At 41.6% G+C, this 18929-nt stretch overlaps 1 protein-coding gene across 4 annotated transcripts in view; it reads right to left on the bottom strand.

Moving 5' to 3' along the window:
• Nucleotides 1–18929, bottom strand: part of slc2a4rg (SLC2A4 regulator) — a 46574-nt gene that overhangs the window by 22610 nt on the left and 5035 nt on the right. The gene's annotated exons all lie outside the window — the stretch shown is intronic.

Below are 18929 nucleotides of genomic sequence, written 5' to 3'. Positions count from 1 at the left end.
ACTACACCATGGTCGCATGAGCGTGAGTATAAACAACTGTAAAAGCGGATGAGTTGGCGTGATGACGTCTTGTAGTCTCATTTAGCCACTTGTTAGCAACTGCCTTTTAAAACATATACATAAAGGCTTCAAAATTCACGAGTGGTGTATTTATTGATGTATTTTATGTTATAGAACAAAATGTTGAAATCTCTTAGCTTGTGTTAACCACAGACTTTATTTCAGGCTTCTAACTGAAAACCCATTCAAAAAACCTGTTGACTTCCAGACGAGGGAACCAGAGGAGCTAAAATGCTAACTCATTTCTAGGTTTTGGGACTCATTCCTGTAGCACTCTATTGTGTCCATTAATACCACCCACGTTAGCTTTGGGCTAATTGAAACTCTGATATGATTGTGACAGGTTTAGGTTGAAAAGTTTTAGAATAGAATTAGTTCCAATGGCATCTAAGAGTACAAATGGTAGAAAGCATATGCTTAATTGGTGTTATGATTAGAATAATCTTTGACCACTCACAGGTCATTTCAGAGAGAGAGTGTTCCTATTGGCTGTGCTCCGGCCATGTGAGCAGTGCTTGGTATTCCCTCAAGAGATGTCAACATGGCTGCTGGGTCACAAACTTTATAATTTTACAGCTAAACAGGTGCACTACAAGATGTTTCTGAAAACGTTTGGTCGGAGTTTGCAAGTCATTGACTCGTTTTTCTTATAGATGAAAGCTGGACGGCAGACTCCAGATCAGCTCGGATTGGTTGTTTTCCTCTGCTCTGTGAAATCTTGCAGATGTTGTTAGGAGCAACGGAGGACACAGAGGCACATGTTTTTTTTCCAGATTACCTGTCGTCTCATGTACTAATGTCAGGATATAGTGACCGTTTTATAAAAATAACTTTTTTTTTTCAATCATATTTGTTCCAATCTTGCCTACTTCAGCTTTAAGAGGGGGTTCTTGGTAAATGTTCTACCGTTTAAGGGATAACCTGGTCCCAAAAGGTTTGAGAACCCCTGTTGTAGATGATCAGCATTTCGTCCAAGCTTCAGTAAGTTATGAGTTAATGAATCCAGGCTCAGACTAAGTATTTTTGTGGGATCACTTTCAAGATTAACACATTATTAGTTTCATACACTTGGAGGCAAACTTCCAACACAGTAGATTTCCACACCAGGTCCCGAGAGGACATTTGGACTTTGATACTGCAGATGGTGATACGATGCTGCCGTGTTGCTGTTTTTCAACTCCCACCCCCATATCCGGTATTATAGTGGGCTCTCTGCTGTTGTTGGGGAGATGACTAGGCCTTCCCTCTATATTTAACACGGCACCTCTTCTCCAGTTACCAGCCCAGTAGAAATCATTATAAGCCCACTTAAGGTACAGGCCAACTGCCACAAAACACACTTCGAAAACCAAGAAGCAGGCCACACACACGGCTAAAAACATGTTTATCAGCGGTGTATTGAACTTCCTAAAGTGTATTTTTCATCTTAGTTTTTCTGCCTAACCTAATCTAATCGCTCTCCCTCCTGAACCCCACCTGTTTGGCACAGCCAAGACTCAGTTAACAAAAAACGACTTCCCACAACCCCCCTTCTTACACAGAGCTTTTGCTGTCTGCAGCAACCCTACAAGTCTACAGGTAACAGGGGGTGATTGTTTCACTCTCAAAAGACCAATATCACTTTAAGTCCTGGACAACACACTACAGGTCTATCTTGTTTACAAGGAAAAAATACTGTGTGTGTGTGTCACACTGAAACCAGCTTTAGAAGGTCAAGAGAAAAGAGGAAGACAGAGTGGACGGGGCTGGGCAGCATCAGTAGATTTCATTGTTTTGAGTTGGCTGACCACAAAGCATATCCTTTATGTATCAGGATGACTCAAATCTGAGCAGAGTTCAATATGGTAGGTGTAGTTTTCACTGGGGTTGGAACAAGTGGTTCGGTGCTGAGAAATGAAGCCAACGTGGAAGTGCCCAAAACCTGCAGTTCCTCAAATTGCCACTTGAGGCTCCAAAGAAAGTCAATCCCCCTAGACCCTCATGTTAAAATGCCCAACTTTACTGCAGAAATAAACATGTTTACAGCCTGGTACAAAAAACAGTTTTGGTCTAATTTCTCCTTCATGACAACTGTACAGGGGGTACATCTTTATACAACCCATTTCAATTATATTAAGGCTTAAAGTTCGGCATAATGAGGGCTTTCAACGATCCATCTCTTTGCCCATTTTTGGATTTGTCGGGAGTTAGGTTGCATCATCACTGCAAATATTGGCCCACTTTGAGCTTCACAACCGCTCTTCAGAAACCTATGGGTGACGTCACAAAGACTACGTCCATATTTTATACAGTCTGTGAGATGTACACTGCAAACAATAATCTTTAATCTCCCTGTCAGCACCAGTGGTGGTCACTTTAAATAGCACTTATCCATCCAATGTGATCATGTGATCAACAAGAGCCCCAAAACAGGCATCAGGGTGTATTTGTGTGTCCCTGTGTGTGTACTGTATGCTGGCTTTTTCATATCCAACGCAGCTGTGTGTGCCTGCCTGGCAGTGACTGGCATGGAGATGACCTTGGCAGTCAAAGAGTCGAAAAACACTGTCACACAAACACACGTCAACAAAATCAACTTTCAAACACGCCACTCTGAGTCGTCGTGATAGGATTACACATTCAACAAACACCGACCGTGTTTTCATAGTGCTTTTCGTCTCTGTATCTGTTTCCCTCTCTAACACAAACAAATGCAAAATGCAAATAGCGGTGGAGATACGCACACCAAAAATAGGAAAAATGTTTCCAGTCATGAGAAACTTTTCCTTAGGCAAAGCTTTTCATTTAGTCATTCTCCAAAACATATGTTCACATCGCTCATCCTCACGCACACTCAGATGGAGAGAATGTGAGGAAGGCTGACAGAGAAAGACACAAGAGCATTGTTAGCTATATATTTCTCTCTCCCTTTCTGATAGGCATCTCTCTCTCCTCTTTCCTTTCAGCCTGTTTGAGGCTCAAGGGATCCTGCTTGGCTCTAAAGGGAATTTGGACTGTGCACTGTTTATGTAGATGTGCCAGTGTGTGTTATCCTAAAGTATTAGAATAGATGAAAATGTAGATGGAGGCTTAAAATGTCACTTATCAGTTAGTGCACACATATGACGTAAATACAGTGAAGGGAATGGCATGATTTGGTCAAACTGGTATATCCTGTATAATGAGGTAATGCAGTGACAACTGAGGCTATCAGAACTGACCAGGCCGGTCTGCCTGCTGTGCAGCCCCGACAGCTGCCCCATCCATACCTGCTATTAATAGAACACCCGCTGCTCTCCGTCCCGCAATCCCTCCGTCCCTCCGTCCCCCGTCGTCCTGCCTCGACTCAACTGTATTACGTAATGTCCTCCGTCGCTCTCTCTCCATCTCACTTCCTTGCTAACTCTGCAGGCAGATGGTCACGATTGGCAGTAAACACTCAACCCTGAACTCAACCCGACACAAGCCTGTGCCCCTCATGTTTACAGCCCTTTTTCTATTTTTACTGTTTGGAGTTATTTGTGTAATATCTTTGTACAACACATGTATAGTAAATACTAGGGCTGTCAATCGATTAAAATATTTAATCGTGATTAATCGCATGAATGTCCATGATTAATCACGATTAATCACACATTTTTTTATCTGATCAAAATGTACCTTAAAAGGGAGATTTGCAAAGTATTTAATACTCTTATCAACATGGGAGTGGACAAATATGCTTGCTTTATGCAAATGTATGTATATATTTATGTTTGGAAATCAATTAACAACAGAAAACAATGACAAATATTGTCCAGAAACCCTCACAGGTACTGCATTTAGCATAAGAAATATGCTCAAATCATAGCATGGCAAACTGCAGCCCAACAGGCATCAGGTGTGTCAGTGTACTGACTTGAAAATGACTTGCCCCAAACTGCATGTGATTATCATAAAGTGGGCATGTCTGTAAAGGGGAGACTCGTGGGTACCCATAGAACCCATTTTCATTCACATATATTGAGGTCAGAGGTCAAGGGACCCCTTTGGAAATGATCATGACAGTTTTTCCTCGCGAAAATTTAGCGCAAGTTTGGAGCGTTATTTTACCTCCTTCGCGTCAGGCTAGTATGACATGGTTGGTACCAATGGATTCCTTAGATTATCTAGTTTCATATGATGCCGGTATCTTCACTCTAGCTTTAAAACTGAGCTACAACCCGCTCCGAAAGATGGTTTGTGTTAATGCATTAAAGAAATTAGTGGCGTTAAAACAAATCTGCGTTAACGCGTTATCTTTTTTAACTTCGACAGCCCTAGTAAATACACAAATTAATACAAATATATTGATGTAAACATCAAGTTGTGTTGTGACCATCTGTGCATGCGTGTGCATGTTGGCCCTTTCGTAAGCACCCAGGCTCTGAACCCCCTGGAGAGGGAGAGGCTGTTAGGCAGGAGCCGCGTCTCTCTAATGTGGGCTGTGAGTGTAATGGCTATTCAGTCCCGGGACAAAAAGCCCTCTCTTTCTGCTGCTTGATCCTCGAATGCAATCTGTAGCCTTAGGGCTGCGCACAAACAACGAACAGCTTTGTTCTGGCTAGATAATAGAGGATAGACACACAGCAAAAGACATGATTCCCTCTGTGGTGTCTGGCTCCCCACGTCTGCATTACATCACTTATACTACACAGACAGGATCATATATATATATACACATATTCCACTTTAACAGTAAACTCGCAGGTTAAATGTCAGTGAAAAAGTTGTGTGCAGCAACCTGAGTGGGCATCAAGATCAGAGCCGTGCTTGTAATGCTCGTTTCTCAGAGAGAAAATGTTGACACAGCACAAGCAATTAACCGGCTGACGACAGAGTAGATCATGACGCACTACCTGACATGATGCAAGCCGTGGAAAGCCCACATTGTGGAAACAGCTCGGGATATTGTAGGTCATTACCTTTGCAGTGCGAGCCCCACGCTGGTCAAGTCGAGTGCTGGCAAACACAGTGCGTGCAAATCGGATAATAGATAGGTGCACACACAGGCGAGTGTTCTCCTGGCTTCACCCCATGAAATCCTTCAACAAGCCAAGATAAGTTGCATCTGTTGGCTTAGGCCTGACGTCACTCTTTCAACTACCTCTACCCCATTGTAAGACATTAAATCCTTAAAATATTGGTTGCACACCTATTAAAACAGAAAGAAAATTAATCTATAGAGGGAGCATACAATACAGAATATCTCTACTGTGCAAACTGGCTAACAACTTACTTTATTACTTACTTTACTTTATTACCCCAGTGTCACTTCAGGCTACCCAAGATTAACTTGTAGCTATAGCAACTTCTGTCAGTCCCCTCCAATAACAATGTTGTTGCTAGGGGAGTGCATGGCAGTCTCTCCCAAGTAGAGGCCTTAGATTCGTTTCCCCTCTTCTACTGAGGACAACAAACAAGATCGGCCCTTCTGCCTGAAAACACTGCTTCCTTATAAAAGGCGCTTGACGTTTTTTATTTGAGTCATGAGTTGATGCAGCGAGCCAGGAGAGAAGTCAGCCAAGTAGTTACGTTTTTCCCCCTCAAAAACTCTTTTATTCCTGGCTGACATCCGCTCAAATCATATTTTCATATATCTAAATTATCCAAACCACTCCAGGCTGAGGTTTTGATGACATGTCATCTCCTGAGTCTTACGAACAACTGAGCCGCCTGTTTACTCTGTGGATGTTAAAGGAAACCAGAACAAATCAAGTAAGAAAAGTTGATTCTGCGTGTCATCAAACTAAGTCTGTTTCCCTCTGACTTAAACATGAAAAGCGACTCAAAATACAGACTTTGATTTTAGATTCAGAAGTAGAGCAGACAAGAAAAGACAGACGGGAAGCAAATCAAACAGAAAAAAACATGTCTTAAAACTTGGAGCGCAGATTGAAATGGCGGCGAGCCCCGAACGGAGTGGTCAGTTCTCTTTCTGCAGCACTCAAACTCTTATTTTGTTCCTCATTCTTCACTTCCCACTCCCGCTCTCGCCTGCTCTAGAGATTTGCCCTTCTGCCATCACAAGCCAAAGCAGGCCTTTGCTTGGTTTCCTGTGTTTTGCGAAAGCAAACCAATGCTGTTCCAAAGCCACACTATTCTACTTACTCCCATGAAGCCAAATATCTGCAGGGCAGCATCAAGACAGACAAAGACTCCAATAAACCGATCGGTATCTTCTTGTTTTCTAGAAAGATAAGGTGAAGGAGCTGCTGGGGCTCGGAAGGAGAAAGTTAGTGGAAGAATGGCTGCAGACTTTGAGGGAGTGTGATGTGACTTTTGTTTTTTTGTAAACTAATGAGAGAGAGAGAGAAGCAAGGATCCAGGACCCTCTGTTGTAACCTATGCAGAAATAAATAATGAGGAAAAACAACTGAACAAATCAAACAAATATGCCTTCAGTGGGCCTTTCAAACCCTCAAAGCATGCCATTGTATCTGCTTCTCTCTTACAAAAGGTAAAAAAAAGGGGTAGAAGCACATAAATAGTTTGATTTTCAGCCATGACTGAGTAGGATTGTCATCTGATATCTGATGCCTGAGCTGCGTTATCACAAGCTATGAACAAGAAGTGATCCGTCCATCTAGCACCTCAGTGTCTCAAAGCTCTGACGTACTTATCATGCACACACCACATCTCCAATTTGCAGCCTTTAGTTTTGGGCCATTCTCTAACGGCTTATTAAAAACACGTTTTTACAACTACAATATATTCCAAACCAAGTTGTTGCAGTGATGACCTCTAACAAAATAAAAGAATGAGTTTGAAGCAGGCTTTTAAAAGTGAGTGTACTAAACAGTGTGTGCCTGTTGGTCCAAAGCCGGCAGTCGGAGCAAATCTGTGTCGGGAGTCTAATTTCAAAACAACACACTCAAACTTTGGCACAGCTTTTCCAGTGGACTGATGCCGGCCACATTCAAGCTGGTTATTATTGAATTTATTTGCATGATGAAAAGCACAAATAAAAAAGAAAAAATCTGGCCATTTACAGGCCCACAGTGCAATTTTTAGGACCATATATAATACCATCAAATACATAATGAAGTATGACAAATGGTGTTCTACTTGCTTGCAAACATCACCGTTAAAAGTATCAGAAAAAAACTAATAACTTACATGTAGTTGTTGAGCGCGCTAGTCAAATGACCATGGCCAACAGTTTGATGTTCATTCTACTCCTATTCTATTTCTATGGCAGTAGCTGACAGAAAGTAAATTTGGACCAAAGCTGTTGCCCCATGGATGTATAAAGAGAAGTGGATACAGCGTTGAGGGCGGGCTCCCATTCCTTCCTATGAGAGTTGCTCAGTGGCGCATGAAGCCAAAATGGCTCGACTGCCGAGTGATAAAGTACCCGGATCTTCCGGCAATCTTGCGCATCCATTGGGCCCACAGAGCAGGCACAGTAAGGTTTCCTTTAACTCCGCCTCCCAGCCCTCGGTCCAACCTCAGACTGGGGCTCATTCACATGAATGGAGGAAGGAAAATAACTCTGGAATTCAGCTATTAGTGCATTTTACAACTTTTAGGACCTAATGATTTAAATAAGGGCTATTTAAGTGTTCATACTGGCGAATTGATTTTCCTAAAATTATCCGCTGATTTACAGACGTCTCTTTCCCAATGTAAGTCTATGGGAAAAAGTCTTTTGAGGCTCAATGGCATCACGTGACGGACACGGAAGTTGTAGTACCGCGGTTTGACCACTACGGAAATTTGGTTCAAAGCCTAGCTCTCTTCCTGGGGGCTTGCGTTGCCCTGGAAACAGAATGGCAATGAAAATGTCTATTGCAAAAAAAAAAAAAAAAATGCCATAAACTACATTTTTAGATATTTAAGTCTCCCGGAGGATCTTCTTGTGCTGTGCCTGCAAAAGCCATTCACCTCTCTCCAAGTGATCAGTGTTTCAACATCGTACGAATGTCGGCAATTAGAGCACATTATGGCAACACCAGAGAAATGATGATGATAAAACTGAGTGTCTACCTCAAGACAGACAGAGCTGCTCCTCCATGAGACATCTGAGACGATGTTAAATCCTGACCCTGGATCAGATCAGGTCATATTTTACTGGTTACAAACATGTTGAAATATGATGGCTGAGTTTCAAAAAACGGGATGAAAATGAGTTTGGCCGGTCTCCCTGTGAGAGTTGTGCATTTACAAACGAGGCTGAACCCGGGCAATGGTCAGATCAGGGCAGACTCTTTCTCCTGAACAGACAGACAGACAGACAGACAGACAGACAGACAGAAGGGAGAGCTTGCCAGACACAGCTAGCAGCGCTGACCCACAGGAAAACCATGCCGTGTGTGAGTGAAGTGTTTTTCTGTCAAACAGTCAGGGCTCTCTACAGCCAAGTCTCTTCACTCTCAGACTCATAGACACACACACATTCAGCTTACTGACTATTGCTAAATCTTATTGAAAGATTGTCGACTTAAGAGCGTTATATAAATGCAAAAAGTGTTTGTGTATTAATTATATATATATATATATATTAATGGCACACATTTGGTGTTGCCAGATCTCGTGAGATAAACAAGCAACCAGGTCTATAGAAACAAGCCCAAAAGAAGCAACTCTCCCCCCAAAAAAAGGCCAAAACAAGCGACCTTACCTACCTACCACAATATGAGAGAGAGAGGTGGCCACTTAATCACTTCATATATATGTATGAATTTATTTTGGATTGCATGCATTTCATTTCATTTTTGCATGCTTGTAACTTTACATTTTCTTGTTATAAACATAAAGAAGTTGAACGTTCAATTGAATTTTTGCATTTCACCAGATTTACATGATGATCTCATATATCACACTTAAAAAAATGGAAAACTGCTTTAGAATCGTCCCCCACTTGAGGGCGAATCCAATCTTTGAGTCCACTTTCTTTTTCCCAGTCCTTTGTTGTACTTTTTGACATATTTTGCCCACTTGGTATCTGAAGATTTGTCTCACAACAACAACACTCTGAGTGGCGGCGGTGAGTGACTGTCGGTCATGTGTGTGTGTGTGGGGAAAGGGGAAGGGCGGAGGGATCGGGGTTGTGTACGGATCCTGCAACAGGACAAACTAGACAGGTATATAGGAGAGAGACAGGAGCAAGGCCAACTAAGCAACTACACTTTAGAAACAAGCCCCAAAAAATGCAACCCGCGACTTCCAATATTTGTAAGACACTTTTCAGGAAATAAGCCCAGAATCGCTTATAATAAGTGGACAAGGCGACTCTGCACACATTGGCAAGATTTGTAGCATGAAAGGTTGAATGTCTACAGTTCCATGGCAACAGAGCAAATTCAATCTGATCACGAGGACCATGCGATATGGTCAAAAGCTCCAGAACAAGTGAGTGAGTGGACTTCTCGTTAAGATTTGTCAACTACTCCAAAGGTCATGAATGAACTGTCAAACTTAGTGTCTATATCTAAATGTTACGCAATAAATTGCTGGATAATGTACCAACCTCACTGACAAAATACATTCATCTTTGACCTTTATTAATCTTAAACATCAGCAGATAGAGAGCAGCTAATTAGGGCAGCTACAGGAGTTAAGCAGGTTTAAAGGTTGGATAATATTGTTTGGACAGTAGGCAGGAGCCTCGCGTTAAGCTAGTGAGGCTTCAGGGGTTGAAAACAGATCCAGCTTCAGGAATACCAACATACCACTACACCGCATTCATTCATTCAGACACACACACACACACAAGACATGCCGCCTTGCACGTACTTGGCACCTCAAGTCCTCTTTGGTGCATCTACATTCACTAGTAAATCCCCCATTAAGGAGAGCTGAAGTGAAACCAGAGACAGAAACAGCTGCTCAGCATGCCAATAAAATGTGTAACACTTAACACTCCCTGCTCCCCCTGTACTCTTATAGGTACAGAGATGCCCTTACTTTTCTGTTTAACCTTTCTCTCCGACTTAATCTGACAGCTTTAAAGGACTATATCGTCACTCAGTTACAGCCAATTTACAATTACCAACATCTTTTACATATTACATATTTACATTTATCTTTTTACATTTCCTGCAATTGTACAACGCATGCCTTATGTTAATAGGTCTTTTAATGGTTACTTTTTGTAGAAAAATACAAAAAGGAAATAATTCTACAATGTTAAATCATAGACTGTATATAACGTGTAGACAACAACTAACCATAATATCTCTATAACTACATTTATGATCAAATTGACACATGTTCTATTACACAGACTCGTGACGGTTATGGAAAGTTACATCTCTTCTCTCGTTACAATTCTCGAGCCTCCGACTCCACGACTACTTCACTCAGAGCAGCTGTCACTCATGATGTCTCACCCCCTTGTTATAGCATCAAATAACTGAGTCAAACCAAACTTATCAGAAAAATAATTGAATCACTAAAACATGAACACTTGAACATACATCAGTGATAAGAACTACCTAAAATGACAGAAACCATCTTTGGGAAAAATGTATTTGATGCGTACTTTGACTTTTTAGTTTGGCCCATGTCCTATATATTAACATAAAGGAGCGGGATTTATGACCTATATTGCAGCCAGCCACCAGGGGGCGATCAAGATATTTTGGCTTCACTTTCTGGGAGCTGTCATGCCGTCCATCTTTATATACAGTCTATGTGTTAAACCTACGATGAAGGGGCTAAAATAAGACCACTGATAAAAAGACATGGATTAAATCTGTAGGGCAAAATGTTCATGAGGGAGTTCTTCCCGTGGATGTCACATGACTGATAGCAGGCGAAGCATGAAGTGATGAATTAATGTTTAAGACACTAGTGTGAAGTAAATATAAAAACTAAATTATGGATGAAGCGTGTTATTTTATGATGGACTACCGTCTGTGGAATGGGCAGCAAATGGATTTGTCTGAAAGTAGGACAGCGGGCTGATATCTTGACGCTGCGCCAGCCGTAATAATTTGAAGGAGATCATCTGAAATTTACTGGTATTATCCTTTAAGTTGCCTGCTATGCCCTCCCTTTCTCTCTCCCACCCTTGCTCTTCCCTGTGTTTCTCATGGGGTAATTATGGTGTAAAAAAAAAAAAAGTTGATTCTTGGTCCAAACCGGATCGGGGCAGATGGAACAAGAGCGAGGAAAAGCAAATGCTGTTAGACAAGAGACGGGAGATCAGCTTTGCCATCTGCATAAATCACAACAAGACAAACTAAATATGTGAAGCTCGAAGGCACTACACCTATGTCTATTGTATATCAACACAACAACAAGGAAAAAATCTGTTTTTGGATGAAATCCAAGTGTGGGTGGAAGTGCGGCAGATCAGAGAGGAGTGAGGATTACCAGTTCCCATGCCCTGGAACAGCTTTAAGAGTTTCTGGGGTTATTTGGGCAGTGATCAGGGCTCTGCTCTGCACCTGACTGGACAGCCTCATACACTCAAGGCTTTGTGCAGTGGCATGTTGGTGCTGCTGGTAGCCACCACTAAGATTAAGGGGGGATACTTTCTACCTCTCCCCAGGCCGGAAATCTCCACGTTATCTTAGCAGTCAAAGGAGACCAAGGGGTGTGTGTCTGCTCCCGTTTGCACCTTTAAACACTATTTCACAATCGGTAGGTTAAAGATTTTTTAAATATCTTTTTAATAGACCAATTTAAAACCAAAATAAATGATGCTGCTAATTAAATTTAGATTATTATAGTAGAAATGGAAACTTTAGTTTTAGGGATGTAAGGTTCATTTGTTCCATTTGTTGACCGGTTCTTCATTCATCTTGAACTAGGAGCGCAGTGCAAATAAAACTTTACAAGGTGGAACAGCAAATAAGGCAAATAACTGTATTTATGTCATTTTGTCAGGTCTTATTTTTAGACTGTTTGGTTTGGTGTCTTTTTAAGGACCGGTGAATGCCACGCATAAATGCACAACAACAGGATTGGTGAAGTTTAGCTACCCAAATCCGTTTATAGCTACAGGGAGGAGACCACAGATCCCGAGCTAATGAGTGAAAAAACAAACATTGTGTACATAAAGCAAGAAGCTGTCAAACTCTTTTCCCTCCTCTCTCTCTCTCTCTCTCTCTCTCTCTCTCTCTCTGTATTACTCCATAAAGAGGGCTCATGAATATCACATATAGGCCAAATAATATCTCCATTAGGTGTCATCTAGATCTAGAGTTGCAATTGTGGGTTGCACATAGGGCTGCACAATTAATTGAATATTAATCGCGATCATAATTTTGGCTTCCCACAATTAAATGAACATGATCGCCTGAGATATTGACGTTTAAAATGCTCATAAAAAATGCTGCAGCATATCAAACCAAGCGCTTCCTAAACTAACAGCTAGCCACCAGCCGGTGATCAAGATGTATTGGCTTCACTTTTGGGTGTAGATATTATCTATACAACCAATGTGTTAATACAATTCATTATCTAGCTCTTATTGTTGCTAATTTTGCTCTTGAAGTGCACCAGATTGAAGCATTTAACTTTAAAATGTAGCGAACAAAAAGGTAGGGTGAATATTTCTGTATTTGTTTTATATTGCAATATATTTAGCAGAAAAAAATATTGCAATGTCAGTTTTTTTCCAACATCGTGCAGCCCTAGTTTTTGCATTAACAGGGATGCAGCACAGCATGGAAGTGAAAACGGTGCTCTGTTTATTTTAATGTGATAGTGCAATAAAAAATATTATCATTTTGACCATAATCATGCAGCCCTTAGTCAACGTATGTGTAATTATTGCTGGCTGACTCAGCAGGGCATTGTGAATACTTTGATGCCTGATGCAATATCCAGGAGGTGAGAGGAGGACAGCAGATCTGTGTTAAATGAATCCAGACTACCTCACCACGAGTACAATGAAAGTGTGTGTGTGTACTGTATGTGCGTCGGTGAGACAGAAAAGGAATTAAATAAGAAAACACACAAATCTGTTCGCTTGTAGCGCTGCTTGATTGATTGTCTTGCCCTCATTCTTTAGAGGGCACGAGGATAAGTCATTATTCCGGCACACACAGCTCTATTGTTAAGGATGTGCATGAAGGACTCACACAGAGCGGAGAGGGTTCCTAGGAGCTTCTGAGGAGCTGGGCCCACTGGTTCTAGCAGCCTGGGTGTAGCATGAGGTTTCAAATAGTCTATTCAGGCTGAATCTTTGAAATGCATCTGAATAAAGTTGCTGGCTGTATAGCTGCTGTTTAATCTATGCAGTGCTTTGGGCTTTTTAATTCACGCTTTGATTTACCCGATTCCCTTGCAGGCCCGGGCAATTTGAGAAGTCAATGCTCACATTACTTAACTGTGTCAACACAAAATCAATTGGCAAAGCCAGAAGTTCAGCGCAGCACTCTTTCCACAACTAAACTAAAAGACAGCACTGTCGATAATGCTTTAATTACAAGTGAGATCACGGACATCTGACGCTCCTCAGGATGGAGTCAGAAACCTCAGCCATGTTTCCTACATAGTGCCATAGTGAGGTGGAGGTAGCCTTGATGTTTCATGGATTACTGACACAGCAATGGGCATATTATAAACATATAAACTACATCAAACTGAACAATGGCTAAATATTTATGGGGAAAAAAGCAGCCTCAAGGAGAAAAGCATTTCCTAACAGAGAAAAAATAAATAAAAAAGGTTTTCTACCTGAAGAGAAAGCATATTCAACCACATGCTGAGCACTAATTCTAGACAAATAGATGTAGGCCATTCGGCTCTGTACACTACAACGTGTGAGGCGTTTCTCAGACTTCTCTCTCTGTTTGCAGTCTGGACTGAATTGCACTGCTTGTCATCAGCAGACTGGGATGACTTATGATAGAGTTGCGCAAGACACTGTGTGTGTGTGTGTATGTGAGGATATTTATAAGTGCAGTGATTGAGAGCAGGAGAAGGCAATGCCCAGGAAACTACGGGCTTGCAGAACATTTTGAAAACAGTTACTTCAGACTTTAAAAGGCTTACTCTCAGCCACCAAGGATCTGGTTATGGAAGCCATTTGTAAATTCACTCAAGCGTTACGCTAAGAAAACTTCCTACTTTATTGTGCCAATTAATCTGTCACCGTGAGAAGTAATAAAACAGGATTTAGTTTTATCGTTATAATCTAGAGTTTAAATGTGTCATTTAATTATATTATCCAATCAGTCTGTGTGATTTTAAATTTACAATCTCGAAGATCTCCGTTTCGTTCTCTTCTTCTATGGCGATAAGTGGTAATTGCAGATGTGTTTTTGGATCTCACTTCCCAGAGATATAGAGTGCGCTGTTTTGTGATTTTTTCCCCCGGGAATGTCACCACAGAAACACAGTTCGTAATACTGCAAATGAAAGGGCTTTCATTAGTGGGCTCAATCACCATTGTGGTACCTCATTCGGCGATAGATAGTGAAGTAACAGACATTTATTTAAAGGACCACTGTGTAACATTTAACGGGATCTATTGGTATATAATATAATATTAATAAGTATGTTCTGTTTAGTGTATAATCACCTGATAATAAGAATCGTTGTATTTTTGTTACCTTAGAATGAGCCGTTTATATCTACATAGGGAGCGGGTCCTCTTCACGGAGTCCGCCACGTTTCTACAGTAGCCCACAACGGACAAACCAAACACTTAACTTTTCCTGCTTGGGCCAGAGTGGATAACGTTACTCGCTCCCGTCGCCGCCACTCTCTCTCTCTTGCTTCACCACTCACTTCCCACGTATACATACACTCTAAGCACTCTCCTCTTACAACAACTGGCTCTAGAGAGGGCCATTCGTGTTTTCAGGTTGGCCACCGTAGCAATCCTACACACTTGGCACACGGGAGGAGATGTAATCTGCAACCTCATTGCTAGATACCACCAGATCCTACACACTGTTCTTTTAAATGAAAATATTGGATATTATAACTTTAAGACAAATGTGATTTGAACTTGCGAAACAGTTCAAACATATTTCTAACCAAAATCAACCCTTGGCTTGTGAGGGTAAAAAGATGTCAGCGCCAATAGAAACACTGTCAGCCTTCTAGTGATGAGTATGCTATAATTTTTCCTACTTTATGAATGGACACAGTCACTAAAAAGTTGTGAAAATTAAAAGAAATCCCATGCATGCTGAAGTTTAAGTCAAGAAGGGAAAGACAAACACACAACATAGAGATTAGAACTGACATTATTTTCTATAGGGGATGGAATAATCTTTCCTGGCAGAGAGAGAAAAGAGACTCGGCATTGTTCAGAGGGCTTCATCTCCTCTGGATTTAAGTAGGATTTAGCCGCCGGTCGTCCTTCAGACAAAAGGGCAGAGGGCAAAAGGCCAAGAGAAACGGAAAATGAGATGTATGGAACAGATCAAACACATAAAAAAGGGAGGCAAACATTGCCATGGAGCATTTTTGTCATATACTATCAATGTAGACTTGAAACAACTGTTGGAGCTCAACGTCACTACTGAGACAGCTTGATAAACAACACTTGCAAAGTAAACTTCACTGTAATTAACTTTTTAGGCACTCTTATGAGCATGACAATGACTCAAAGACAGAGAGCGCTCATAGTTATATATGAAAGATCAAGAAGCGTAGTGGGAGGTTATACGATGAAAGATGAGAGGGGGGAGAGGCTGGTGGACAGCTGCAGGTTGGCATGAGGAGTGGGGTAGAAGAACAGAACGATTGAAGAGAGAGGAGCGACAGTTGACTGTGGCATCTCTAAATGCTACTGAAGAACAGGAGGCCTTATGTAAGGGTCTATTAGTGTTGGTGAGCAAGGGATAAAGCATTTTACAGCAGCGGTGCCAAAGTTGAGCAACAGGAGTTTCCTTCCCTCTTGATAAGTGTTTTTCTTTCTCTCCCTGTCCCTAAGGCATCCCGCTTGAGGACACATGTACAGTACACACATATACACGATTAGACATGAAAAAGTATGTTTCTAATGTAACATATAATTGCAGCGTACTATTTTGAAGCCACTTCTAACTTTGTCTACTTCTGCATGAGAACAGACTGTTTACAACATTCCTTCATGCCTCCTACTCTCCTCCTTACTTATGAAATTGATTTTATCTCTTCTTGACTGCACAACAGCCGATGATTAATGTCTCATTTGTGCATTGTACACGTACGCACACACACAGCACATATCTATCACCCATTAGCTTGAGCTTCTTCCACAGGCCCTTCATTAGTGTTAAAGAACGAGTGATTCAGAGCCAAGTTTTGAAAACGCAGATTAAATACAAAGATTTTTTTTTTTCTTTTGATACTAGATCGTCACTCCTCCATACACCTCTAAGTCAGGAGTCCGTAAAGCTGCTGCATTAGATGATGAGCTGTCTGCCGCAATCTTCTGCGGTTATAAATTGTCTATGTAGCTCTCAACCCAGATCCTGAGGGCTGACCTAGCAGACGTGCCAGATGCCTGCTCACGTCCTGATATGACCCTCCCCTGTCACATGACTCCATTCATCGAGGATGACCTCTCACCCCTGCCTGTGTCAGCGCAAGAGCTTTAACCTCTTGTTGTCTGGAAGGGAGAAAAATAGGAAACACTGCATCCAAAGTCAGAGGTTTTTTTTGCAACTAATGATGATACGGACAGGTTAAATAACATGTTCTGTTTTATATGGAAATTATAAAAGAAAACAAGCACCTGAGAAGAAGCGGGCTACTCCACTCGAGATGCCATGTCAGCAGTCTGGATGTGGGTTAAACATCCCAGACTAGAGTGGGGGTGGGAGGCTGTTCCTCTGACTCTGACCTTCAGCAACCGGCTGTAATGTCTCCTTTGGGAGAAGAGGATTGGTGGTGGGGTGGTCGGAGGGGGGGGGTGGAGAGGTGGTGGACTCTGCTCCAGCCTGCCTAAACCCTCCTGGTGACTCTTAGCTGACTGAGTCAAAGACTGACCGGTAATTATGTTCAAAACAGAGCTGCCTTTTTCCCTCCACCACCAACTCCCCCCCCACTGCAGTCGGTATCTTGTTTATGTGGACTCAGTGTTTTCTATTCATGTTACCCTACTGTGGCGACAGTGTACCTGACCAAGGACAGATAAGAAAGAAAAGCTTTTCACATCAAAACACCCCCCCCTCTTCTCTTCATTTTGTCAGACCTCCATTTTTTTTTTTTTTTGTTAATTCAAGCTGGTCTTTGTTACGTTATCAGTGCGCTGGATCCCACGCTGATGAGTATTGACAGGTAGAACGAGCTCAGCTTTAGGGTGTGAGCGACAGAGTAATCAGGGACAGAACAAGGAAAAGAGAGAGAGAGAGACACACAAGGCTAGTAGGCAAGGTTGACAAGAAGGTGGGAGTGTTTAAATATACAGTGTACTGTAGCTTTGAATGAGTTTGGATGAATATGCATGTGTCAGCGAGTGAAACGTGTTGGTTCCTCCCATTTTGTGTTGCAAGATCTTTGCCCGGGCTTGTCTAATGGATAGTGACCTACTTTTCAGCATTCGCAAACCGACAAAAGACAAGGTGTGAAAGCACCGTGTTGTACGTGTGTGTACTGTACGTGTGAGAGAAGCAATACAGAACTGATACAGTGGTTGATGTAAAACACACAGAGGTGAGCGGCAGCTTTACAGCTAAAGTCTCTTTAAACATATTTAATCCTGTAACACAATGGTTGTATTACCCAAACTGGTCGGGAGCAAAGGAAAATAAATGGTTTTGTTGACATTATCCAAAGCACGGCACAGAGTGCAGCAAATGCACAAAGGCTCATGCCCACGTATACAAATGTGCACACACACACATATTGGGATGTCAAACACAACCTTGCCACTGTAGCCTCGCAATGCAGTCCAAAAGTGTGTGAGTGTTAGAGGTCGACCGATTAATCGGCGCCGAAAGGATGTTTTATAAACTATCGTTTAGGGCTGTCCTGAATACCATTTTTTGGGCTTCGAAGCTCTGATGAGTAATATTCGAAGGTATTGAAAAGCTTCGAAGGATGCATGTCTGTCTTCTTCTGCCCTGTTTCAGTGCCTGGGACAACGCCGCTGCCGCACTCCTGTAAACACACGCACCTCTACAAACAACAAACAGCGATATCCGTCTGAGAATAACTAATAATAATTCATTTTGAATATGAATAATGAATAATGTTGGATTATTCCTTATTTCATGGGCTATTTCGGCATTTATACATTATTATAACATACTTATATATATATATATATTTATTTTTTTAAACCCGACGCATTTGCACACTGACATGGGGGTCGATTACCATGGCAACGGTTGAAGCTTCGAAGCATTCGGGTCAGCCCTACTACCGTTATCGGCGGAACAGGGCTCTGATAGGTTCACACGTGCATCACCGTTTTGCATTGAGGCTCCATACACAAAGTCAAGGTAGAGGGGGAGAAAAAAAAGTTATCTCTCGAATATATAACGCAGCTCTTTGTCCACGATATAAGACAGGCAGACAGAGGAAAATAAATCATTCACTGTTACTTTAACTTGCTTACCAATTTGGTGTTCTCTCTTCCAAATAATCCAGCCACGTTACTATCATGAAATTAAATCATTCACTTTAGCCCCAATAATATGCATGAATATTAATGGTTTGAAAGAGTGGCGTTTCACAATGTAACAGGATGTACAACAGTAGTAAACCTGGCCAGTCATACACCACAGAACAGCGCATTGCCCATTGAAAATAAATAGAACATATTCCAACAATGTGATCCTCCTAATCATATTTCAGGATATTCTTTTATGAATGATTAAATTCAGAGTGACAAAAAAATTATTTATTAAAAACGGCATATGCAAAAGTAGCCGACTAGGCTGCTGCAGAAGTAAAGAAAATATTGGCCAATTAATCGGTTATCAGCTTTTTCTGTAGTGCAACTATGCAGCTTGGTGAAATTGTTTGCA

Source organism: Sebastes fasciatus, chromosome 8, assembly GCF_043250625.1.
Source record: "Sebastes fasciatus isolate fSebFas1 chromosome 8, fSebFas1.pri, whole genome shotgun sequence".
Classification (NCBI taxonomy): Eukaryota; Metazoa; Chordata; class Actinopteri; order Perciformes; family Sebastidae; genus Sebastes; species Sebastes fasciatus.
This window is presented reverse-complemented; position numbering and strand designations above follow the sequence as displayed.